We start from the raw sequence: 14,694 nt of genomic DNA on the forward strand, positions 1-14,694 counted from the left end.
AGGAAGACTGGCACAGATGTTAGCTCAGGGCAAGTCCTCCTCAGCAAAAAAAAAAAAAAAAAGAATTAGAACGCTATGCTTATAGAACACGCATTTTAAAATAGGGATATTTATAAAATATCGCTCCCTAAAAAACAATCATACACATCAGCAGAAAGCAGAAAACATTCAACTAAGAGTTTTATGTGTTATTACATTTGAAAACAATGTTTAAACAGATTAAATAAATGTGATTTAAGGTCAGGAGGAACACTAGTTAGAAATTTAAGAAAATAACATTTAGCTTTTCTGTACCACTTTTAAGCAAATATTTGTGGTTTAAAAAGAAAAGAATTTTGGAAAACCATCCAACAACAGATGATAATCTAAGGTGAAAGAAAAATAACTCAGGAATTCAGATAAACTAGACATATTTTGAGGTAAAAGTATTTAAAGGAAATTTCTGATTATCCCTACCTGAGATACAGTAATTAAAGAACTATACAAGAACAGCTAATTTGAGATATTGCTAATTATTTCTTTTGTTTATACAAATGCAAATGTCATTCAATTTCAGTAAACCTAATGTACATTATTTTAATTTCCTAAATCTAAAATTTAGGGACTTTTAGGATGGTAAAATAAACCCAATAATATTAGTAGAGATAAAATTAAAGCTACCATGTAAGGAACTGAATATGGAAATTGAGGACTTCCTAAATTCAGGCAGAACTAGATTGTCTCATTTCTTCTTCCTAATAACCTTGTGCAGCAATTTTATCATCCTCATTTTACAGATGAGGAAACTATGGTTTAAAGAGATTAAGTAACTTGCCCATGTTCCCACAGAAGAAAATCCTGATTTCTGACTGAAACTCAGATTATTTGGCTTCAAAATAAATAAATCTTCTTTCACTACACTCTTCAACCTGGCAAGAAACACACTAAAATTTTCAATCTTTTAATTAAAACATTCTAAAGGAGGAGAGAATATCAAACTTAGAGTAGTGATGATGTATAGATTAAAAATTATCATAGTTTGATAAGTATATATGAATATTTAAGAAATAATTCCAAATCATGCACGACATTAAATTTTTAAAAGCTGCATATGTGATATCCCAAAAATAGAGAAATCTAAAAATTTTTGTAGAAAGGCACTAAGCAAACTTTATCTTACCTAGACATTTTGAATTCCAAAGAAAAAACTTGAGAGGCCCCATATTTTGTCAGCCATACAGCAATTTCATATAGGTAACTAGGATTATATTTATTCTTACAAAATGAGAAAAAGTAGATAATTGCTTGGGTCTGATTCTTTTGTTCTGACTCTAATTTGTCCTCTATTTATTCTTTTCCATTTTCCTCCAAATCTTGGAGCCCTCTTCTAATTTAGGGTAACTGAGTCTCAAGTTCAGGAACTCCTGCAAGTTTAGCAAGGGCAGATATATGGCAATGAAGACCATAAAACTGCAATGATTGGTAGAGTGTTACAGAAGAAATAAAAGTTTCAGTCATTTTCCAAAGCATCAACTACTGTGGAATTATTGGTGACTTTTCTTCTCTACAGCTTTCTGAACTGATTTTAAAGCATTTAACTTTTATAATAAAAATAAAAGTAGGAAAGGAAGAAGAAAAGGAAAGGCAGGCAGGCAGCAGGGGGTAAAATAAAACCTGGAACTTTGATTAAATAATATCTAAACATCTTATTCTTTCCAAATTTCCAAAACTATGACCTGCTTGTTCCCTTTAATCTCTCAATGATGTAGCAAACTAACCATACATAAGCATGCCAAAGTCAAATGAGATATGGAAAAATAATAATGAGGCAATCCAAAGATCTATAAATTCTGAGACATAGCTCAATGTCAATATTTAACAAATTAGCTATATAAATGAGCTAACTATGAAAAACAGATTTAGGGTATACTAAAACTGAAAGGCAGGATTCAAATAAAGAAGAGCACAGGAATTTCCTAGGTATGGAAAAATTACAAATATAATATATATATATGGGAACTTATATCCATTTCTTATTCTTTTATTATAAAATGAAGTTCTATATTAAAATATTCCTTTAGAACACCATGAAACAACACACAGGAAAGTTTTGAGTCCTATCAAAATACTGACTTAAATCTCTCTAGATAATTACTTCATTTCCCATGACATAGTTTTACTAAAAAGTGTTCAGATTTGTAAGCTTTCTTTTTCCATTACAAAAATACATTCTTATTCCAAAACAACGTACATAAGATTGATCCAAGTTATTATGTTACCAAAACATTGCATAATTGATAGTTCCTTGGACCTGTCTTCCAAAGAAGAGGATCATTTAAAAATCAAGTACAAACCTTTAATTTATTAACACAGGAGTCCAACTTTAAAACAAAACTTTTATTTGTATAACAAGTTCATTAAATTTCCTTTTTTTCTGATTACCGAAATCCAATTTACTTATCTGGGCCTTGATTTATAAAGATGATGACTTCCTACTCATTCACAAGACTGCTTTACAATAGTCTTATGAAGTTATATTACTACAGTTTTTATAAATACTATTTCCATCTACAAACGGAAATAAGCACCTCACAATATCTTGGTCTGATATATATTTACGCTGGTTTTCAAACTTGATCATTTCAGTTCCTTAATATTTACTATGTAATAGCTGTCTTGAAAATGTTAGTGCTGTGTAGGTGGTTCGGTAGTTACTGTACAATTCAACTTTTCTGCATTGTTTGAAATTTTTCATAGTGAAATACTGGAAGAAAGAAAATAGCAAATTTGAGAAGTTCACAGACCAGAATTCTAGCTACATAACAGTTGAAGATAAAATGAAAGTGATTTGTCTGCTAACAAGTCTGAATTATTTCTTCCAAACTACTGACATCAACCTTCGAAGTAGTACAGAAGTGGCATTAACAGGACCCTAAATAATTTTACATAATTTATATATATTTAACGCTGCCCACCATCAGCACAAAAGAGAAGCAGATCTTAACCAGAGGTCTTTCTTGGAAGTAAACAGAGAAAAAGTATCCAAGTATGCCTACGTACTTTCAATATATCCCCAATACCTTTGGACCCAGAGTTCCCCTGGCTCAAGAGTACTAACTAGCAGAAAAGATTTCCTGGATTAGAAAAGATACACTCAGCCTTCCTTTGCATTGACTGACAAACGTACGGCTCTTCACCAATATATCTTCCTAAAGACCATACAGGTATACCAGGACTACAACACTGCACTAATCAAATAACTATATTTTGCAATAGTTTTTTTTAATCCTGTTCCCATTCCATAGGTTGAAAAATATTTTCTAGGCTTTAATCACTGAAATAGTTTTGGTCTATTCTTACTGACTTTTCCATTACACTTTTACATACGGTGCCTCCACTTGAGAAATTTTTTTATTTTCTTAAACTATCTGGAGAAAGAGGAAAATGGTACTATACTTTTAGAGCAGTTTACGTCAAAGTAACAACGAGACTACTATGGATATACGCAGTTTGTTATGAATTAAAAACATTAAAGCTTTTTTTTTTAACCATAAGGCGAACAAAAATGAAAGACTATCAGCTTAAATAAATTATTATATTCGGGATTGCACAGCACTAGATATCAAAATCACAAATGTACAAAGAAAAAAGCGACAACTTCACAGTTAACTCCTTAATTCGTGCCCTACCAACACCAACCCACTTAGCGGGTTTCAGAAAGTTGATACTGAGACTCCAAGGCAGAAAGCGGCCCCGAAGGTGCCTACAAACACCTCCTCCTCAACCCTAAATGGCAAAGAGAGAGCAGAAATTGCCCGGCTGCACCAGCCTCACAACAGTTTCTCTCCCGCCTATCTCTTCAGGAGTCACCTCGGGTCAAGACAGGAGCAGGGATGGGAGGTGAGGGATAAAGGCAGGAGGTGCGGAAGCAGACGTGCGGGAGACGAGCTGGGGGCGGACTGCACGGGTCCAGGGCGACTGCAGGGCCCCAGAGCTGGGAAGGGACTGGGGGAACAACTAGGGGTTCGGGTGGCCGCACCCGCCCAAGGGCAGCGTCAGGAGAAGAGCGCGCCGTGAGACGGGGGTGCGGGCGTGACGGGCGGCGCCCACAATTCCCCGTACACCGCCCCACACCCCGCAGCCCCCCAACCCGGCGACGGGGCTGGGCCGCTGCGCCCGCCTCAGCCCTTTCGCGCCGGCACCCGCCCCCTCAGCCTCCAGTCCCGGGTTGGTGGGAGGAGCGGGCCTCGCCACGCCGGGTGGGCAGCCCGGCCCAAGCCCCAACCAGGAATGCTCCGCCGCGGGCGGAGGACGGGCGGGAGACCCCGCAGCCTGGGGCGGGAGGGGGTTGGCTGAGGGCGGAGGAAGAGCCTTCGGCGCAGCCGCCGCAGCCAGGGCTGAGTCCCAGGCGCCCCCCTGAGGGCAGGGAATGTTGCCCCCGTTCTCAGCTTGCCTTCCCTCCTCTTCCCCCCTCCCCCGGCGTTACCCCGAGCAACAGCGACTGCCGCCGGCGGCGCAAAACTCACCTACCTAGAACCTGACAAGCAGGAGCCCCTCAGACACGGGAGCCAGTCGCCACCCCACGTCACGGGGGCCGCCACAGCCAATGGGCGCCGCTGTCACAAGCCTCTGCGGCCAATCCAGCTGCTCTCCGGTCTCCGGGCACCCTCGAGGCCTCAGCCAATGGGCACGGGCGGAAGGCGGGCGCTGCCGCCCGGCCCCCAACCCCCTCCTTTACCACCTCCCAGGAGGCGGGGCGCGGCTGATTGGCCCGAGCCCCCGAGAGGTGGGACTCGGGCTCCGGGCCGGGTGGGCGCGCGCGCACCGGGGGCTGCGGGCGTTTCGGAGGCAGGCGTGGAGCTGTGGCCGCCGCCCTCTGGCCGTGCTCCTCGGCTCGGGTGGGGTTCCGAGGTCCTCCTTGCTCGTGCTGCTCTCCTCGTCACTCTAACCCGCTCTTCTCCAGCCGGTGTCCAGGGCTGCCGGGGTGGGAGTGGGGGCGAGATGGGGCCGGAGGAAGACGGCAGCGTCACAGGAAACTTGGGGAGGCTCGCCTGGCCGTGGCCGGGAAGTGGCCGGGCCGGGGGTGATAAGCTTGGGCCTCCTGGAAAGGACTACCCAGCGGGTCGACAGCCGGAAAGGAATTCGGAGGGTGGGGGCGGAGGCGTGATTAAAATGTTAAGTGTGCCCGCGGGGTGCTGGGCGATCCCGGGAGCTGAAATCTTTGGGAACGGAAGCAGCTTTGGGGCTGCGGACCACCACCCCCCCAATACGCACTTTTCACCCTCAGAATCAGTCCCTTTTTCCTGTACGTTTTACTTGCCTCTATTTTAACATTGATTCCTTTAGAATGGTTTTCAGCTTTTCCAATGGACTCAGTGCCTTAAAGGCAGGAACTGTGTCCTCCTCATTCCTGTAATTCCCGGTGCCTGAGACTGTCTTTAAAAAATGTTTAGACACTCAATGCTGGAATTGTGATGGATGCTGAGCATCCAGCAGGTCCTGTGATGGTCCTCTATAATAAGTCCTTACCTCTTCGGAAGTCTAGAATGCGTGAAGAACCGAAATTGGTTTGCTCTTCCAGCGAGGGCTGCTTCTGAAGCGTCCTTCACCAAAAGAATTTAGTGGAAGATGAGTAATGTGAGCTAAACAAAGATAACTAGGTGATCTGTAACAGTATGATAGGTGTTATTAGTCACTATTCGAGGGTGTGTTCCCGTAGCCAACTTTTTAAGGCATTGTATTCTTTCTGTTGGTTGAACCACATTCTTTGCCTGGAGCAAATCTAAAGTCAACCGCATTTCCACCTTCCCCCCCTGAAACTTTTGAGTTAGCTGAAGAGTGGTGAATTTTTTTTTCTAAACAGGGTTATTTCTTTGAGGATGGTGAACAGCCCTACATATAGAAAAACATGAATTCTAGTTACAAAATAAATGTCATGGTGATGTAATGTACAGCATGGTGACTATTGTTAATACTGTATTGCATATTTGAAAATTGCTAAGAGTAGATCTTGAGTCCTCCAAACAAGTAAAAAAAAAAAATTGTAACTATGTATTGTGACCGATGTTAACTAGACTTATTGTGGTGATCATTTCGCAGTATATACAAATACTGAATCATGTTGTACACCTGAAACTAATATATGTTTAAGTTATACCACAATAAAAAAAAAGGAGAAAGAGCACCACTATCTCCCAGTTTCTATGGGAGAGTAGGAGCGTAACTTTGGGTGGGCAAACTGCTCCAAGTTGCAAAACTGCTTTCTGTCATTAAGATATGAGAAGTTGGTTTTTCCTCTGGATAAAGCTAAGCAGCTAACACAGATGGTCACCCCAATGACCAAATAAAGTGAAGAGGACTTATGTGTGCAAATGATGTTGTAAGGGCTCTTACTTGAGGACTACATAGTTATTGTTTATCTTGAAAACATATGTAATGAGTTGTATCTGCTTGGCTGTATAAAAGGGTGAGATTTCTTTCTATCTTTGCAATCTCTTTGCTGATTGCCTGTAATGTTTAATGTTTATTCAATAATAAAAGTATTTTATTTCTCCACTACCTTTGTTGAGAGGATTTATGGGTTGGGAGAAGATTTTAATTCTATTTCCCCAACAACACCCATGTCCAAAATATTGAGACTATGAAATTAAGGAAAGTAATTACTTCTTAGTTTTTAATTTGATCTCGAACATGATCTCACATTAGGTGACACCTTATTGCTGAACTACAAATACACTTAATAGAGTCAGAAATGATAATAAAGTTAATGTTGGGAATGTATTTTATAGTGACTGTTAACTGCATAAAATAGAAAAGAAATTAATTTTCTCTGAATATTGAATGTGGTATATGTCATGTCAATATGAATGAAATCAATGAATGTGCATTAAATGACTTTGAGGATTGCTTCACCAAGGCATATCTTTTCCAAGAACCTTAGGGTTTCTCTACTTGTATACAAAGGGAATCTAAATCTGGAAAGATGTGATTGGGGAATTAGTTATTATATATTTACAGAAAGTAGCTTTGAATAAATGTCCAATGGTAAAAATAGAATTGTTTGATATACATGGTGTGTGCATGTTTTAAGGAACTCCAATCTCTGACAACAGAACAAATTTCCAGTTCTTCTACAGTTCTCTCAGTTCTCGCCTATTTGCTCAAGAAACTTTTTAAAAACTGCCTGCCATATGCCAAGCATTGTGCTAAGAAATGCAATTTTGAATGAATGTACTTGAAGTAAATAAATGTGCCAAAAATCGGTGCTGCATTTTTGAAACTGAAAAAAGCAATTATGCAAATTCAGTTTAAAATTTTTCCTCTGTTATAATTATCGCTTTGCATTTCAACACATTTAACAAACTTTGTTTCACCTGATTTCAAATATACTGTGCAACTTTCCTTACATCTTGTAAATGTGGGGAGAATATGAAAGAATTAAAGGAAAATAATTTCCTGTCTAGGTGATCCATGGGCTTCATAAAATATTAGCCACCCCACAGGGCCTGGAGGGATATGTATCTCAGTTGAAGGCGTTAGCATAGGATTTAAGAGATTCATCATATATCATTAAAATTTAGATCTATGTCAGGTACTACCATGACTTTTGAAATGCCACAGTACTGCCCAACTATAGATAAATAAGTCCTTAGTATATATTCCCTTTTCCCAAATACCAGTTTTTTGTTTGTTTTAATAACATTACTGACTTAGACAAATGAATACAATAACATGGATGTCAAACCTTAGGCGATTAGTAAAAAATGATTTTAAAAGTTCTTCCCTTACCCTCTCTCTCAGCCACTCCCCACCATTTTCCTGTTTAATAGTTTCTCGTAACAGACTTCAAGAGAAATCTTGGCTCTGTGCCATCTTAGTTCAGTAGTCACCATACCCATCCCTAACTCTTTTCTTTCATCTATATTTCTCTTTCCTTCCTTTCTGCCAACTCCTTTGCTTTGTGACTCTCTGCTCTCTCTAATCCACAGTTCATTCCTAACCACTTGCACATACCACTCCTAAAATGGAGATAGTGATGAGGCATGCAATACGGAAATCATAGCTATCTTTATTCTATACATGCTGCAGTATGTTTTCAGTGCATATAAGTCTCTTTGATTTTGAAAATTATTCCCTTGAACAAATACTATCACTAGAAGTCACATTTGTTTGAAATTTTCTTTAGGGCTTTTGGTTTTTTTTGGCTTTCCAAATTTCAAATTTTCAAAATGGCTATGTGGCTTCCTTTATTTTACAAATCTATGTAAGGAAAATAAAGGAGGGGAAAGAGGGAAGAAAAGAAGGTGAAATAGAGTTGGAGAAGGAAAACTTCTATTCTGCCTTCAAACTAGATGTCAAATCCATTAACACCATCTCACAGCCATCCCTCCCAGCAAGAGGTTGGCTGTCCTCCTAGCATGTCAATACTGGTTCCCCTGCTTCCCTGACCTTCTGCTCACCATTAAGAAATACTACCACCAACATTCCCAATTAAGACATGCCCTCTCCAAAATTCCCCTGGATCGCTTAAGCTCTATCCCTTTTTAAGTCATTTTTTTAATCAGAATTTACCTGTTCTTACCCTCATTCTCTTATTCCTGGTTCAATGGACCTTCAAAGATAACTGTCAAATGTGCGCGAGTGGGAGAATGCTGGAGTAATGATTTCCAAATGTGGGTTAATGTACTAGTGTCATCAGAATCACCTGAGAACCTTTTCAAAAATACATACTCCTAGATTTACCGTCTGAAGATTCTGACTTGGAAGGTCTGGGAAGAGTTCTGTATGTTTGGAATGAGACCAATGAATCTGGTCAACATGGTGGATTAAACACAGGCACTTATCTCTGCTCCTTCCCCAGACTCCTTGGCATAGCATAAACACAGATCCAGATCATCAGAAATCTAAGACCCAGGGATCTTTGAGGGCATAGGTGAGAAGAGAGGCTGAAAATAACAGACTTGGTTGCCAGTGCAGGGGATCAGAATTGGCCACCCCAAAATGTGTCTTTTTGGCTTGATTATTTTTAAGAACAAAAGACTGAAAGAAACTTTGACCTTCCCACTAACTGCCTAAAAGAATTTAAGATAGAAGGCCTGTCCCCAGGACAGGCCATCACCATAGATAACTCTGGGTATAATAGACTGGGAGAATCCTTGCTAAGCCCATTCTTATCAAAGTTCTCTCTCTCTCACTCTCTCTTTCTCTCTCTCTCCCTCTCTCTCTTTCTAAGTCCCAAACCACTACCCTCAACTTCCTCCTTTGTCTTTAGCTGAAGATGGTATTTAAGGTGGTAGCTTCAGCCATTTTGGTGAGTTACTCGGTTTTCCTGACTTTCTCCTATGTATACGTATTATTAAACTTTGTTTGATTTTCTCCTGTTATTGTGTCTCATGTCAATTTAATTCTTAGATCAACCAGAAGAACCTATAAGGGTAAAGGAATAGTTCTTCCTCCTTACACCAGTCTCTATCAGGAGTAGGTAAACCTTCAGATCACTTCCCAGCCAAGCAGCAGGTAACGCACTGCCCTAACCCAATCCAGAGACAATAAGATTTACTCCCTGATAAGGGTGAACTAGAGAAGCTCTGGTCTTGAAGACATCGAGATAGCTGAGTATAGAGGTGAGGTGTCTTCCTGCACATTGGGGTGAAGGGAATAAATGAAAGTCTGCATACTGAACTATTAAACTTCCTCTCCCACTCAGCTCCTATAATGGCAGTTTCCAGATTTATATCCTTCAGAGAGGATATTGGAGGATTCCTTTCTAGGGAAACTGAATCACTCAAGGAAAAATACTTTTGTGGATACTAGCGGTGAGGGGGGGAGATCTTCCAACAGTGTGATCCTCTGCCTAATCGCATCAAATATGAGGTCTGCCAATCCACAAGTTCCAGCCATGCAGGGAGCTTCTCTCACTCTTAAATGTGAGCAGACATCTGAGGATCACCACATTTTTGAGGAAACCCACAGTCATGAAAATCAGACACTAAAACAAACAGAAAAAAAAAGCGGGGGGTGGGGGTGGAGTTGAACATAACCAAAGCAGAGAGCAGAAGAAAATTTCAGAACTATGAATGATATCTTTAAAGAAAGAAGAGAAGATCCATGAATGAAAACAGGATGCTATTGTTTTAAAAGAAATATTCTGAGGAAAAAAATGAGCTTTTGGAAATTAAAAAATAACAAATTTTAAAATTCAATAGCAGATGATAAAAAGAAGTTGAGAAGTCTCAAAAGAAGAACAAAAAGACAAACTTGAAAATATGACAGGCAAGAATTTTTAGGATCAACCTGGGAGATTGTACATTTAACCTATAGGAGATCCAAAAAGAGAAAAGAAAGTAGGTGGGGGAGGGGTGGAATTATCAAAGAAAGACATTTTCCCAGAACTGAAAGAAGTGTGTTTCCAGATTGAAGTGGATCTAGTGAGTGCCTTGCAAAATGAATGAAAAAGACTCACAGAAAGGCACTTAATCCTGAAATGTCAGAACAGCAAAGATAAAGAAAATTCCCTAAATGCTTCAGATAGAATAACAAACAGATTGCAGACAAAAGATTAGGCATAATAACAGAGAATGGCATTGGACTTTTCAACAATGACACTGGAAACTAAAAGAAAATAGAGCAATATCTTTAAATTCTAAAGGGAGATTATCTACAATCTAGAATTCCCTATAAACCCAAACAATCAAATCTAAGAGTAGAATAAAGCTATGTTCAGGTATGCAAGATGTCAAAAAGTTTTCTTCCTATGGAACCTTTTCTCAGGAAGGTACTTGAAGGTGTTTTTCACCAAAAAGAGGGATTAAAAAAGTGAGATGAAGACATGGATCAACACCAGAAAAAGGAAAAGGGAATACCCAGGATGATAGTGAAGGAAATTTCCAAGATAACAACTGTCTAACAGGACTAAAAAGCAGCCAGTACAGATGGAGGCAGGAGAATGGAAGTCTCCAGCACTGATGTCTCCAAGAAAAAAAATAGTGGACTCATTAGATTATCAATGTATTTCATTACATGGCGAGATGTATTAGCATTATAATAATTTGGACACGAGTCGGCATATAAGAGAGGAAGCAATGGAAAATAAAACAATTATTACCCACAGGAGAAAAACATATTTTAAAAAAGAAACTTTACATTTAAAAAATGTAATCATAGTATACATGTGACTCAGCCTTAAAAAATAATTACATAATCATCCTAATCTAAGCACTGAATATTGATTTAGCCAAAAATGAGGCAAGGAATAGGCTGAGGGATACTCTTTTTTTTTTTTTTTTTTTTAATAATTTTTATTTATTTTTTTTTTCTCCCCCAAAGCCCCAGTAGATAGTTGTGTGTCATAGCTGCACATCCTTCTAGTTGCTGTATGTGGGACGCGGCCTCAGTACGGCCAGAGAAGCAGTGCGTTTGTGCGCACCCGGGATCCGAACCCAGGTCGCCAGCAGCGGATTGTGCACACTTAACTGCTAAGCCACGGGGCTGGCCCTGAGGGAAACTCTTGAGTGGAAGTAATCTGAGAGAATAAATGTTCTTCTCTCACAGTAAGAAGTCAGATAATTTCTAATACTGAAAAATCAAAAACGGGTATTGTAAGCATGCTTCATGGTAGAAAGGATAAGCACCAGTCTGAGAGAGGAGTTCAGCTATGGGGCTGGTGATGGAAACTGAAAAGTAACAACGGTTAGGGTTGGGGGCTCCTTTATGTTATAAATCTTGGGATGTCGTTTTACTTGTATTGCTTTGATTAAAAAAAACAAAAACCTGTAGATAAGTCTGTTGCACAGCCAGATTTGGAAACTATTGGGATAAAGAACAGGACAAGGAACACCTGTCCCTATCACTGCAGATAGCATACATGTTTAAAAGGATAATACCAGACACAGTAATGCTCTATCTTTGCTTTCAAACTTGGATGGTTATTCACTCAATGAATGTTTGTTGAGCACGTGAATGAATATTATGTGCCAAACACTGTGAGAGGTTCTGTGGATATGACAGGGAACTGCAGGGACAGGGGTCTTCCCCTGAAGTCAAGTGGGAGATACAGACAATAAGCAAGAAAATAAATTAATGGATCATCTACAGATTGTGATAAATGCTAGGAAGGAAATGAATAAAATGATGTGAGAGAACAATATTTGTGAAACAAATAATAAGTACCATGGATGGATGGCATCGTCTTACAGATCCCAAATTGCTCACATTATGGCTTAGCCCTAGGGAAGTTCTATCTAATGAGGGCAGGGCTGGTAAGGTATATTTTGTAACTATGTAATGTCTTATGTGGATCTATGAATAAGTATTTGTCTAAGTAAACAGAGAAAGTTAAAAAAAATTTGGAAAAATTCTAAGTGATGTATTTCATTTATTTTGTTGAAATAGCAATTCTTCTATTCAGTTTCAGCTCTTGCCAAATATACTGTTGTATTATTATTTTCTTTTAAAATCAGAAGCTTTTATTTTTTATGGAGACCATCTAGTCTAACTTCATTTTTCAAAAAGGCTTGATTTGCTAAATTTAAATGCAGCCCCTTTTGCTAGGCCTACATTAGTGCTAAGGACCAAGCGAGGAGCCCTTAATAAATTAATATCCTGGGCAGCGGTATTCCAGGAGTCCAGGAAAATATGTAACCTTAATGTTTCCCTCAAAGATTTTTAAGACAATAGGTTTTCTGTATACAGAGCTTCCCCATACATACACATAAAAGGAAAGGTGGGCCCATTCAGCAAAGTTAACACAGGTAGAGTGGGGGCACAGGTAGAATGCAGTTGCACAGGCCCCTGCCCTCAGAAGGGCCCTGTCCTTGGTTTAATGCTCTCCTGTTGCCATCTTGAAATTCTTAGTAATTTTATCTTTGGACTTGTGTTTTGTAAATGAAGTCTGCAGGGACAATAGCGCATACATGTAAACAGAGAAGATATGCACGATATGTGTCCACTGTCCCTTGCCACTTTGTTCTTATTAGTATTCCGCATGCTTCATGAGTACAGCATTCCAGTGGACCCACAATGCATGAGAGTTCAGCCGAGTTCAAACTGAGTATGAGGTCAATGTATTACCTCTATGACTAAGTAAACAGAGGCACTGATATCACTGAGAGGCCATGCTTTCCATTCAAACCAGAATTTGCTTAGAATGCAGAGAGAAAGCAGTGGCATTCAAAGAAACATGAACATTCAAGGAACCCTATCATATTCTTTCTTACTTCTGTTACTTTCTGTATTAGCCAACTGCTTATACTAAAATGATGACATAGGAGGAAAAAGAAAGACAGGGCATCATATAGTTACTTTCCCCTTTTGTCCTTTCTTCTTCATTAGTAAGCCAAAGCTGGAGAGGGTTGATACATGTGCACACATCAAGAAGTGAAATTTAAAAAGTTGCGTTAGTTTCATTTAGTTTCCACTGTTCTGTTAAGAATGAAATACATATTCATATACGAGCTAAATAATGTAAATTCTATAATTTTGGTGATTCCACATACAAGTTAGAAGCTCTTATATTTGCATTTAAAATTGGCATTAGATAATAGAAAGATAAATGATAAAATTCATGCTAATAATTTATAAAAAGCCCATCACAAGTTGAGAGAGAGGCTGAAGAAGAAAGGAAAAAAGTCTTCTATTTTAGCACCTTTAACAGCACTTTATTCCCGCTTTTTGAACAAAGTGAAGTTTTCTCTTTTACACTGATGTGTACTGCGCAGGTCTATCAGCTTAACTGAGAAGCAGCAGCTATCAACAGGACCATTCATTTGCCTGAGCCAATCTGTTTGTGCTGGCATGAAGTTTATAACCATAATTTATAATTTGGATTCATACAAAAGCCTCATAGAACAGCAGGCGAAATATTTATGTCACTAGTCTGTGTTTGATTGCATTTCCAATTCCAAATTAAAAAGAAATAAATTGAGATTATAATTTTACATTATCTACTTCATCTCTTTCATTCTATAGGATATCTAGAATATCAGAAGAAACTAAATATAGGTGTGTGTTTTTTTTTATTTCTAGGGGCATTTTCAAGGAAAACAATTGAGTTTGTTCTTACTTGAAACTCAGTCTGCTTTGTAACATCGTGATTGTCACTGAGAAGAAATTGAGTGAGGCAAATGAAGGTCCTTTAACTCCTTATATTTAAAAATTTTAATTCATCAGAAAGTATTAACCTGAGAGACTTTCTCCAAATAAGAGTGATAGAAATTATGTTCTGCCTCTCCCTTCCCCCACCAAAATTATAATTTCATTGTTTTTTTCCAGGAATTGTTGTTTCATTTACACAGAAAGAAGTGCTTTCCAATTGAATTTGATGGGATTTTAAAATTTTATTTTTGTTAAGATATAATTGACACATAACATTGTGTAAGTTTAAGGTGTATAGTGTGTTGACTTGATATATTTATATATCACAATATGATTACCACTGTAGCATTAGCTAACACTTCTATCATGCCACATAATTATTTCTTTTTTGTGGTGGGAACAATCAAGATCTAGTCTTTTAGCAACTTTGAAGTTTATAATACAGTATTGTTGTCTATAATCACTATGCTGTGCATTAGATCTTTAGGACTTATTTATCTACTTATTCCAAGTTTGTACCCTTAAACAACATATCCCCAATTCCCCCATTCCCCAGGCTCTGGTAACCACCATTCCACTCTCTGTTATTTTGAGTTCGGCTTTTTTAGATTCCACATATGATTG

The 14,694-nt window shown here is 38.8% G+C and overlaps 1 protein-coding gene across 7 annotated transcripts in view; it reads right to left on the reverse strand.

Moving 5' to 3' along the window:
* Nucleotides 1-5,531, reverse strand: part of FER (FER tyrosine kinase) — a 461,529-nt gene extending 455,998 nt beyond the window's left edge. For 3 of the 7 annotated variants that reach the window (XM_087429940.1, XM_087429945.1, XM_087429944.1), the window contains exon 1: nucleotides 4,510-5,064. The gene's annotated coding sequence lies outside the window, so the exon portion shown is untranslated. Of the gene's footprint in view, nucleotides 1-2,567; nucleotides 3,492-4,509; nucleotides 5,065-5,508 lie in introns of those variants that run through there. The other 4 variants (XM_087429943.1, XM_087429938.1, XM_014796855.2 and 1 more) reach the window with 4 other exon arrangements.
* Nucleotides 5,532-14,694: the final 9,163 nt, after the last annotated feature.

The sequence above is a fragment of the Ceratotherium simum genome, chromosome 4 (assembly GCF_057802395.1).
Source record: "Ceratotherium simum simum isolate JZ-2026a chromosome 4, ASM5780239v1, whole genome shotgun sequence".
In the NCBI taxonomy this organism is placed as follows: Eukaryota; Metazoa; Chordata; class Mammalia; order Perissodactyla; family Rhinocerotidae; genus Ceratotherium; species Ceratotherium simum.